The sequence below is a fragment of the Macaca thibetana genome, chromosome 9 (genome assembly GCF_024542745.1).
Source record: "Macaca thibetana thibetana isolate TM-01 chromosome 9, ASM2454274v1, whole genome shotgun sequence".
Classification (NCBI taxonomy): domain Eukaryota; kingdom Metazoa; phylum Chordata; class Mammalia; order Primates; family Cercopithecidae; genus Macaca; species Macaca thibetana.
This window is the reverse complement of record NC_065586.1, coordinates 94,176,098-94,188,209: the sequence shown is the minus strand read 5'-3', so window position 1 is coordinate 94,188,209 and position 12,112 is coordinate 94,176,098. Positions and strand designations below refer to the sequence as shown.

Here is a 12,112-nt window from a genome sequence, read left to right as displayed (position 1 = left end):
CAGGCTCCCAAAGTGCTGGGATTACAGGCGTGAGCCACTGTGCCCAGCGAGAATGGTTTTCTTATGTGGCTCTACAGGTTCTAAAAGCAGTTTCAAAAGACAAATTCCAGAGAATATTTATTTGCTAGAATAAATGCATGTCCCCAAAAACATTACTTTAAAGGGGGCAGCATTCATCTAGGTGAATAAATTTTTAAAGTACCAGACTTTTTAAACTACCACTTAAATAACCTAATGCCTAAAACTGAATATATTAGAAATTGAACTTGTTATCTTTCTCCAAGACCCATCCGAGATCCTTTCCCAATGCCACTATCAATGACACAGTATGCTTGATATGTCAGGCTCAAATTCTGTGGTATTCTGACTCCCAGTTCTAACCCCATATCTTACAAACAAGAGGTATCATGTTTTCTATGTTTACATTATTTCTATTTCCACATTATTCCACAGTACAATTGAAATGCTGTACTCTTCAGTAACTCCCTCTACTTAAGTTTATCAAACATACAAAGTTGCCAAGGCAGCCTTAGTCAAACGGTTTTCATTGTATGACTCTCAACAGAAGTCCTGCCACCTATTGGATCAAATTTAAGTTTTTCAGCCTAGCCTTCAATATTGTCCCTTAATTCTCCTTCATTACCCCATACACAAACAAACTTAACAAATCATATCTCCTCACTACGCATCAGTAAAAATCATTCTATTTGTGGAATACTGTTAAGATCGCTTGTTCGTCTCACTCAGTTCACATACTGTACTCATTCTTGCTCCCAACTTCACATCATTCCCTCCAGAGTTTTCTTCTGTCCCCTCCAGTCAATTTGTTACTCTTTTATTTCCTTCAAGATCCTTCTGTTCCATTAGGCCTAAATAACCTGACATAAATACTGCTGTATTTTGCACTCCTCAACTTAGAGAACATTCAGTAGTAGAACTGGAAGGATCTCAAAGATAGACCAGACTAGGACTTATTTTGTGTATGAATAATGTTCTAAGCAGAGGGTTAACTTTCATAAGACTGTGGTGTCAAATATTTTGGAAATCTGACAGCTGACACATGGAAGCCCAGAGGTATCCTATAACTTGCCCTAGTTTTCAGTTCGGCAAGGAAAAAGCCAGAATTTGAATCCCAGTCTCCTAGGTTCCCATCCAAAACGAAGACAAATCTAAAGATTACTGCCCCGGCTGGGCACGGTGGCTCACACCCATAATCCCAGCACTTTGGGAGGCCAAGGCAGGCAGATCACAAGGTCAGGAATTTGAGACCAGCCTGGCCAACATGGTGAAACCCCACCTCTACTAAAAATACAAAAATTAGCCAGGCGTGGTGGTGCGCCCCTGTAATCCCAGGTACTCAAGAGGCTGAGGCAGAAGAATTGCTTGAACCCAGGAGGCAGAGGTTGCAGTAAGCCGAGATCGCACCACTGCACTCCAGCTCTGGGCGACAGAGCAAGACTCCATCTCGGAAATAAATAAATAACACTGCCCAGTAATATAATTCGTGCTACATTCCACATTTTTGTTTTTGTAGAGATGGGTCTCACTATGTCACCCCGGCTGGTCTCAAACTCCTGAGTTCAAGCAATCTTCTCGTTTCGGCCCCCCTACAAAATGCTGGGATTACTGAGCCACTGTCCCAACCCATTATATATTTTTTAAAGCAGGATACAAAGTTTATATATAACAGCAAGAGATTCCAGTTTAAGTATGTGTGTGTACTACGATAATAGACACACAGAAAATAGAATGGGGTAATAAACCCCAATGGTAAGTTACTTTCAGGTGGTGAAAATATGGTTGTATTTTCCAAATCCTCTATAATGAATACATGTGAACTATTAATGTGTTTAATTACAAAGTACTGCCCTAGACCCTGGTTGGAATATTTTATAATATATGGTCATATACTGAATTTATGACAGTACTAATAACTCAAAAAGTTAAAACTACATGACATTATGAAGTCAAAGACACACTCCTCAACCTTGATTTTAATGTTCTGTCTCCACTGAGGGGGGCAAACTGCAAGTTAATAAACTGGCAGCCAAGATCTTATCCTAGTTTTTGAAGCACTGTCCCTCACCAAAGTGTTAGAAGCAATGAAAAGTTTCAGGATACCCAAGGAAGCAAACAAGAAACACAGTACAAAAAAGAAATACTATGGCAAAAAGGGAAAGAACAGCAATGTCACAGTGACAATACCAGAGGCAAAAACAAAGAACTACATGGCTCCAGGGGCTTGTCAACTCTGGTACTTAATTTAAATCACTGCTTCTCACACAAAGGATCAAGAGGCACAAAAGTCACTAGAAATTATGAACGTATTGAGAGATGGTCACAAGTTCGAAACAGTTATGTGGGATGGTAAGAGAGAATTACTGATCATATAAACAAATCAAGACTATTTATTTTCCTTCTGGATCTTCTCCTGAAATGAAAATGTGAAATGAAAGCACAAAAGTTCTGGGAAGATTCATGTGATAAAAAAGTTCAGAACTACCAAAACAAGTTAATAAACTCATCTTTTCCTAACACTGGGTTTTTAATTGCAGTTCAAAATCCCTAATCCAAAACTTGTGGGACCAGACAAGATTCAGAAATCAGAAATTTTCAGATTTAGAAAAGGTTAATATGGTAAATGTTCCATATGTCACAAAATATTCCAACCAGGGTCTAGGCAAAATACTTCGTAATTAAACACATTAGTATTTTTTCTTCTTCTGTTTTTGTTTGTTTGTTTTTTGGAGACAGAGTGTTACTCTGTGGCCCAGGCCGAAGTGTAGTGGCATAACCTCAACTCACTACAATCTCTGCCTGCCAGATTCTAACGATTCTCCTGTCTCAGCCTCCTGAGCAGCTGGGACTACAGGCATGTGTTGCCACACCCGGCTAATTTTTGTATTTTTAGTGGAGACGGGGTTTTGCCATGTTGGCCAGGCTAGTCTCGAACTCCTGACCTCAAGTAATCTTCCAGCCTCAGCCTCCCAAAGTGTTGAGATTATAGGCGTGAGCCACCACACCCGGTCTACCTTTTTTTTTTTTTTTTTTTGAGACAGAGTCTCACTCTGTCACCCAGGCTGGAGGGCAGCGACGCGATCTCCACTCACTGCAACCTCCACCTCCTGGGTTCATATGATTCTCGTGCCTCAGCCACTCGAGTAGCTGGGACTACAGGCACATGCCACCATGCCCAGCTAATTTTTGTATTTTTAGTAGAGAGAGGATTTCCCCATGTTGGCCAGGCTGGTCTCGAACTCCTGGCCTGAAGTGATCCGCTCACCTCAGCCTCCCAAAGTGCTGGGATTACAGGTATAAAAAAAGAAAAAAGAGAAGAAAAAAAAAAAAGAAAGAAATTATGAACCTGAAACTGATTACATCTCAGAGGTGAGATCATGAGTTGATTTTGTTTCTTTCCTGATTTTCTAAATTGTCTGCAGTGAACATGTATATCATTTACAAAACAAGACTTGTTTTATTAAATGGGGGTGAGGCAAGACTCAAGTATAAAAACTGACCAACTTGCAAATTCAGTTAAAAAGAAATAATAAGATCTTGTTCAGAGCTTAAAAGCCAAGAAAATAATTTAAAATAGTTTTAGGTTTAGAAATTTTTACTAGTACAAATTTTTTTTTTTTTTTTTTTTTTTTTTTGAGACGGAGTCTCGCTCTGTCGCCCAGGCTGGAGTGCAGTGGCCGGATCTCAGCTCACTGCAAGCTCCGCCTCCCGGGTTTACACCATTCTCCTGCCTCAGCCTCCCAAGTAGCTGGGACTACAGGCGCCCGCCACCTCGCCCGGCTAGTTTTTTGTATTTTTTAGTAGAGACGGGGTTTCACCGTGTTAGCCAGGATGGTCTCGATCTCCTGACCTCGTGATCCGCCCGTCTCGGCCTCCCAAAGTGCTGGGATAACAGGCTTGAGCCACCGCGCCCGGCCACAAATTTTTTAACTAAACACCATTAGCAGTAGGGAAAAACCCTTACTTTCAATAGAACATTTATTCACTGACATGTAAAAAGTGATAATGTTTTATTAACTCATTTTTTAACTTGCTACCTCCCACCCCCAAAATGTTTTTCTCACAGTATGACTCTTGACACTCCTGTGAGAAGTGGATCCCATGTAACTGTCACTCACTCCTTGAATCTGGCAAGCTTGTGATACCACAGAACTTCTACGGCTTGGTCACAAAAAGTAATGCAGTTTCCACCTGGTTCTCTCTAGATGCTCACGCGTAGAAAACAGCCACCATGCTGCAAAGAAGCTCAAATTAGCCTATCTGGGTAGGTAGGTGTTCTGAGGGACAACCAACATCCATCACCAGGCATGTGAGTGAAGAAGCCTCCAGGTTCTAAGTACCAGCCATAAAGTCACCACCAGCTTTTGAATCTTCCCAGCTAAGGCTTAAGCAAGCCGTCTGTGCAGAAACTGTCCTGTCTGAATTCCAACAGATCCATAGCACAATAAAATGGTTGTTTTACACCATTATGTTTTGGAATGGCTTGTTACAAACACAACAAAAGGTAACGAGAAAAAAAGTGCCCTTTCCCAGCTCGGTAGCTTTACATTACACACACACACACACCACCCCTAAAATCAAGTTTTTCTCAAGTTTAAGGAAGGTCCAATCCAATGTGCAATTTGGCAGACCTGTTTAAATAAGACAGTTTCTACTTAGGAGGCTTAACAATTTATCTCAAATATACCCTGAATACCTATGATATGTAAGATACTTTGCTAGATTCCTAAGACACAAAGATGAATAACATATAGTCTGTAGTTAAAAGTTTACAATCTAGGGAGAGAAAAAAATGGGTACACAAATAGTTTATGAAAGTATCTAAGTGCCAAAATAGGACTATAAAGTGTTAACTCTGCCACAAATAGTTATAGCATCATTTTGGACTTAAAAACAGCATTTGGGTCCTTTAGGAAAGTAGATGGGCTTTAGTAAATGCCTAGGAAAAGGAAGACTGGAAAAAAAAATGAAAAATGTGGGCCTCGTTATATGTTATGTTTAGATTGTGAGATTATGAGTGTTTTCTGTTGTCCTTTTAAATTTACTGTATTTGCTATGTTTTCTACAGTAAGTCATATATTAGATTTTTTTGAGGGGAAAAAAATAATATTAATCTTAATTTTTTTAAAAATGTGTTTAAACTACACTTGAGAGGTCATTTAAGTAGTTAACAGGTAATACATAAATTGGCTTGATATTTGCATGTGAATATGCAAAATAAATTTAGTATTTAAGGAAAAATGCTAGTGTAATAAAAATTTCATAAGTATGTTACTTGATTTACTATTAGTATCTCCTTATTTTCCCTTTCCTAGCCAACTATATTTACATGTTCTTCTCAAATAACAAACACTCAAAAAGCTCTCCATCTTGGTCATGACATTCACTCTTTCTGTCTCCCTCCCTGTATCTGTCTGTCCTCATTTCTAACTCTGCCCTCCTCTCTACACCTCTGATTACCCTGCTTTCTAACTTTGCCTAGGTGACTGTCCCGCTCAGTGTTTTTGACTTCTCTGTCTCTGACTAACCTTCCTCTCTCTCTGCCTATTGCATGTGTCTCTATGACTATGTGTGTAGCTGTCTTTGAACGCCTCTCTTGGATTCTGCCTTTCTGTCTCTCCCCGTTATCCACCTCATTTTCAATACGTTGTTGCATTTAATTTTCCTTTTAATATTTATAAACAAGCAGAGCTGGTTTTATTAACCCTATTTTAAAGATAAGAAAACAGAAACAGGACTACTGGCATAAAATTTGAGAAGTCAGGATGTAAATCCAAGTGCTTCCCTTCTTTCTTTACTATTCTTCTGGCATTCCATGGCAAAGAACTTGAAACAGCACAACTGCAAGCCAATAGTAACACTACACACATTCAGATTCTTTTCTAAGAGACAAATATGATATTAAGGAGTGCTACACACCTTTTGCCCACATTATTCACTCTGCACAGGTTAAATGGTCATGAAGTGTCAGCCATCTGCCTATCCCAGAAATCCGTATCATCATGTTCAGTTTGACCTATGTTATTTGGAAACCTCACAATACTAGACACTAGAATCTATTTTCCAACAGTGCTTCTCTTCTTCTGTTTTTATCCCTAGTCCCAACCCAGCCACATATGGCATTTAAAAAAAAAAAACAAGAAACAAAAAACAAGAAGGACAACAAATACTAATAAAACTGAAGGGTGAATTTGAAGAACGAAAAACTATACAGAAGGCTAGCATGAGACAGTGAAAAATGGACACCAAAACTCAAAGCAATTGGTCCATGTTTTATTAAGAGAAAATTCTCTCCAAATGCAGGCTTACTACTGCTGAGTAACACCCTATAACTTTTCCTCTATCTAATGCTTTGACAACTGGAATTTCTCTGTAATTCAATAAGCTCTTAGGAGTTCCCTAAGCTTCATCCATCCTGCTGGGCTCATTACTGGATAATTCTAAATGTTTTCTGCACTAGCTAAGAGCACATTTTCTTGTGGGTAGCACAACAGAAGGAGGGTACTCTTTCAAGACATGAATAGCCTAGTTCCATTTCTTCTCACTTCTCCTATAGGTGAGAAGTCTACAACAAATATAATTCAACAACTAAAAGAAATGTCTAAATTATAAACTTAGGTTAGTGGAGTTGTCAAAGATCATCCTACAGGTCACAAGTTTCATACACAGTGTGAGGACTAATCATATATTTACATAAGCTAATGACAAATCTATACTTTTGCTTCTGGCACTAGTTCATTTACTTATGTCTAATGAGTTGCATGAGGGCCAAATAAAAAATATACCAGCCTTTTCTTTCATTCTGGTGAGATTATTTGTGAATAGTTAGCTTATGGAGCTAATGAGGACAAGGTCACAGACTCAAACTCCATGCTGGCCAATTAGCTTTGCTGTGTGTTTCTAGGTTCCATGGTCACAGTCAACAACCTTAACCTTGGCTAAGAAACATACTGATCATTGAAGCATTAGGGGAATGAATATACATGTATCAACAAAATCCATACTTTCAGAAAAAATAATACAAATTAAAAATAGTAATAACAACACCACTCCAATCTCTAATATTATACTAAACCTGACTAATATGTGCCTCATTCAAACAATCTTTAATCTTTTCAACCATGCAGGGTTAGTCTAATCTGTCTTACAGATGACAAGAAACTCAATTCAGAATGATCATATGAACCAAAGTTACATCTAGTGAACCTGGATTCAGACCTTGGTCTGTCTCGACTCCAAAGCATAGGTTACTGCCACAATGCTACATGGCCTCTCCAGAGCACCTCAGTGACCTAGGACGATCAACAAAATGTTCCTATTCAGAACTAGTCAGCACACTCATTACTGAGCATCCACTATGCATACTCACACACTATAGCTGAGAATTAGTATACTTTCCAAAAATTCCTTTTAAGCAAAAAACAGTCAAGGAACAAAAGTGTTGAAATGATTTTTGTTGTTGTTGTTAATTTTTTTATAGAGACGAAGTCTCGCTTTGTTGCCCAGACTGGTCTCGAACTCCCGGCCTCAAATGAGCCTACCTCAAAGGATCTCAAAGTGCTGGAATTACAGGAATGAGCTATTACGCCCCAGCAAAAAGTGTTTAAGATTAAAACATAAAGGAAAAAATAACACATAGCATACAAAGTAGATTTTAATGGAAGTGACTTTCTATTGTCATAGCTTTGTATACAAGTCTGGTGTGAAAAAATAGTTTTCTTGCTGATTCGTAACTAAAGGTAGAAAGAAGCTGGCAAAACATAGCACAGGCATACCACATCAAAAAAAGAGAGTAAAGGAAACATTTCCTAAGCATCTGAATCTGCAGATATCTGGTAGTCAAGACTTTGCCTTGACCAACAAACCATTTTTCTCTATAAGGCTTTCCTCCTTGGTTTTTCTCAACTCTCACTCACTGCAGATACACACATACCAATGCCATCCATCATTAGCATCAGTCACTAAGAAATGCCATCTTGAAAAAATGAAGGTCACCAAGTCTCCCAAACCCTACCCAACAGGCTTAAATTTTAAAGTCAAATAGTCTGGCTTAAAAAAAATAAAAATAAGGCAGGAAGAAAAAACTGTTCCATAAACGTCTATCCTAGTCAATATCTGAGTCATAAAGATAGATAATTGTTCTGCCACAAGCTACAGAAGTGCATTCTTACCCCAGGTTGTAAATGAAGCACCAGTTCAATTTCAACAAACAAGGTACAAATCAACATTTGGAATCTCTGGAAAAACAGAAACACAGCAAAGTCCAATAACCCTGCACAACAGCATTTTAGGAACCTCTAAAATTGAAAAAAATCTAATATAATTTTTATATAAAATGCAATTGCTAAAACACAAACTGCAATCTGAGAACTTCTATTTAGAGTATTTTGTAAAGTTTGTGAATTAAGGATGACTATCCTCATTTTACAGATAAATGGAATTTCAGGAAAATACCTAAAATTATCATCACTATTATCATAATCATCAACAATAGCAACAAAATAATGAGAACTTTATTTGTACCCAGCACTACTAAGCCATTTATGGTCACATCTCATTTCATCTTTGTAGACACCTTGTGACACAATGTTATTTACCTCCATTTTAGAGATTAGGAAACAGGCTCAGAGAAGTCAACTAATTGGCCCAAAATCAAAAACTACAGGTTGAGAATCCCTAATCCGAAAATCCGAAATCCAGAATGCTTAAAAACTTTTTTTTTTCTTTTTTTTTTTTGAGACGGGAGTCTTGCTCTGTCGCCACGCTGGAGCGCAGTGGTGCGATCTCGGCTCACTGCAACCTCTGCCTCCCGGGTTCAAGCCATTCCCATACCTTAGCCTCCTGAGGACCTGGGGTTACAGGCACACGCCACCACACCCGGCTAAGTTTTTTGTAGTTTAGTAGAGAAGGGGTTTCATCATGTTGGCCAGGATAGTCTCCATCTTTTGACCTCGTGATCTGCCCGCCTCGGCCTCCCAAAGTGCCAGGATTACAGGCGTGAGCCACCACGCTCAGCCCCAAGAACTTTTTGACACCACCAGTGGAAAATTCCACACATGACCTTATGTGATAGGTCTTAGTCAAAATGCAATCCAAACTTAGTGCCATGCCCAGCAGGGTCTCACTCTATGGGCCAGGCCGGAGTGCAAAGGCGCAATCTCCGCTCACTGCAACCTCCACCTCCAGGACTCAAGCGATTCTCGTGCCTCAGCCTCCAGAGTAGCTGGGACTACAGGCGTGCACCACTACACCTGGTTAATTTTTTGTATTTTTAATAGAGGTGGGGTTTCGCTTTGTTGCCCAGGCTGGTCTTGAACTCCTGAGCTCAGGCAATCTGCCTGCCTCAGCCTCCCAAAGTGCTAGGATTACAGGCGTGAGGCACAGCGTCTGGACACAAATTATTAAATTATTAAAAATACTATATAAAATTACCTTCAGGCTACGTATATAAGGTATATATAAAACCTAAATTAATTTCATGTTTAGATTGGGGTCCCATCCCAAAGAGATCTATGTATATGCAAATATTCCAAAATCCGAAATTTGAGACACACTGGTCCCAAGCGTTTCAGAAAAGGATACTCCAACCTGCAGTAAGACACAGCACTAGGATTTGAATTCAAATTTGCTCGAGTTTGTACACTAAGCTAATGCAACTTACTGTCATCCTCTCGTTTTTTGGACCATTTTCAAGTATTCTTCAATCAATAAATTCAGAATAAACACAGCCTAAAAGTATCTAACTACACTCTTACACCCCTTTAAAACTTAATTGCAGAGGTCGGGCACAGTGGGCACAGTGGCAAACGCCTGTAATACCAACACTTTGGGAGGCCGAGGTGGGAGGATCATTTGAGCCCAGGAATTAGACCAGCCTGGACAACATAGTGAAATCCTGATTCTACCAAAAAAAAAATTGATTGCAGAATTACCATTCTATATAAGGGGAAAAAATAAGACAATAAGCAACTTGCTTAGTCTCAAAGCTTAATGTCAAGAAAAAATGAAACAGATGGAATATTTGTCTATTTATATTCTGAATTTCAACTGTGACACAAGACACAAGACCTGCTGGGGACAGGTATTAGTTGTAGCACCACCCTATCTGAGGAACGTTTACTGCTTTATGCTTCCACCTGTGTGATACTGAAGGGAGGTTATAACAGCAAGAGACAGTTGTGTGTGCTGAGGAAGAGTTTAAATTCGGGTGGGCCTTAAAATCCAGATGAAGTTTTAAATTGACTCCACAGGTGGTAACGCCCTAAGGTCACCTCTTCACGAGGAACCTGGCATAAAAACATTTGCATGGTTCAGATTCGTTTCCAAAGACACTTTCCCCCTATTTCTTAACTAATTTGATCTTCGTATAGACATGAACCTGGTTTTAAAACTCAACTGACCTAGACTGGAGACTGGGGGATGGCAAGGTTATACCCGAAACATGCTTTAGAGTTCAAAGCTTTTGAAGGAATATCACTTCTGCTGAAGCCCACAACCCTGGAAGGCAGCAGGGGAAAGAACATTATCCCCATTTTTCAGACAAGGAAACTGAGGCTGGCGTAAATAGACTGCTGTACAATAGATCACAGGTCCAGCCAAGTGGTCGGACTGAGACTTCTCCCAGGATATCAGACTCCAAATCCTGTGCTCCTTCCCGTAAACAACCGAGAGGCGGCTGCACGGACAAACTTTAAAGACCGGACTTGGGATTTTTCGAAGGCCTGCCAAGAAAAAGCAGGAAGTACCTGCTCCTTTATAGATTGCTCACTCCCAGCCCGTAGCCCGGGGCTCCCGGGCAGCGGAGAAGACTCAAATGCGAGGCACGAAGCGAAGCCCGGAAACCGCCAGCAGCCCCGGGGTCGTCTCGGGGGCAGCCTCGGCGGCCCACGTCCCCGCCGCCCCGAGGGGGTCGCCAGGGACCCCGCTCAATGCCTGCTGAAACCCAGAAAAAGCACGTCCTCTCTGCCAGGAGCATTTGGGGCGAGCGCCCAAAGCAAGCACGAGCCCGGGTGAAGGCAAAAGAGCCCCAAGAGGGTGCCTCTCAACCGCGAGCCCGCAGGGGTCGGAAGGCGGGAGATTCCCAGTAACCTCCGCCCCAGGCGGGGGGCGGCCCCTCGCGTCACAAGGGGGAAAAAAAATACCAGCAACAACCGAAGGAATGGAAGTCTTGTCCCGGGCTATGAAGGGAGAAGCGGAGATTAAAAGTCCTAGCTTGGGGTACTCAGGGAGGGGATCTGGGGATGGTTGTTACCCGCGCGCTGTCGCTCTCCGCTTCCGCCGTCTCCGCGAAGCTCTATCTCTTCCGCTCGCGCCGCTGGGGCGCGCGCCAGGCCTCGGCTCCGCCCCCCAACGCCGCGGGGCCTTCTGGGGGTTGTAGTTTCCGCGAGGCCCGGCTGCGCCCACTGAGTTCAGGTCACGTGGGGAGAAGCTGGCAATATGGCGAGTGCAGGAGGGCGTGTAAGCTGCTGTGCCTTAAACCCTCCCTCATTCCTCTCAGCTATATACGTGCTCAAATCTCCTCACATCCCACTCAGTCATACCATCTCACTTATTCCGTTCACAGCCAAGTTTCTTGAAAAAGATAATCTACACTCTGTCTCTACTTGCTCATCTTGTTCACTCCACACTGCAGCTTCCGCTTCCATTGAAAATGTCTCGTTGTCCTAAGTGTCCTTGTTGCCAAACTGATTGGAGGTATTTTCGGACTCATCTAACTCAAGCTTTAGTCATTTGACGCTATTGGGCATTATCACTTATTTTCTATGACACTATCCAGGTTTTCCTTCTCTCAATTCATTCTACTCGGTTTCCTTCAAGAATTGTTGTTATACCTTACCTCTAAAATACTGGTGTTTTCCAGAGTTCTTAAAATTGGGGTGGGAGAAGGGACACTCCAGCCCCTTCTCACCTGAGCTCATTGTTTGTATTCTCAACTTCCTAGACAGACCTTTCCTCATCCATGCCCACAGGCATCTCAAATGTCTTTGAAAAGTGAACTACTGGGGCCGGGAACAGTGACTCCCGCCTGTAATCCCAGCACTTTGGGAGGCCGAGGCAGGTGGATCACCTGCGGTCAGGAGTTCGAGACCAGCCT

The 12,112-nt window shown here is 41.4% G+C and overlaps 1 protein-coding gene across 5 annotated transcripts in view; it reads right to left on the bottom strand.

Annotated features, from left to right (window-relative positions):
• R3HCC1L (R3H domain and coiled-coil containing 1 like) overlaps positions 1–11,344 on the bottom strand; it is a 104,101-nt gene extending 92,757 nt beyond the window's left edge. For 3 of the 5 annotated variants that reach the window (XM_050802869.1, XM_050802871.1, XM_050802877.1), the window contains exon 1: positions 11,270–11,332. The gene's annotated coding sequence lies outside the window, so the exon portion shown is untranslated. Of the gene's footprint in view, positions 1–11,269 lie in introns of all 5 variants that reach the window. The other 2 variants (XM_050802873.1, XM_050802878.1) reach the window with 1 other exon arrangement.
• Between the last annotated feature and the right edge of the window lie 768 nt (positions 11,345–12,112).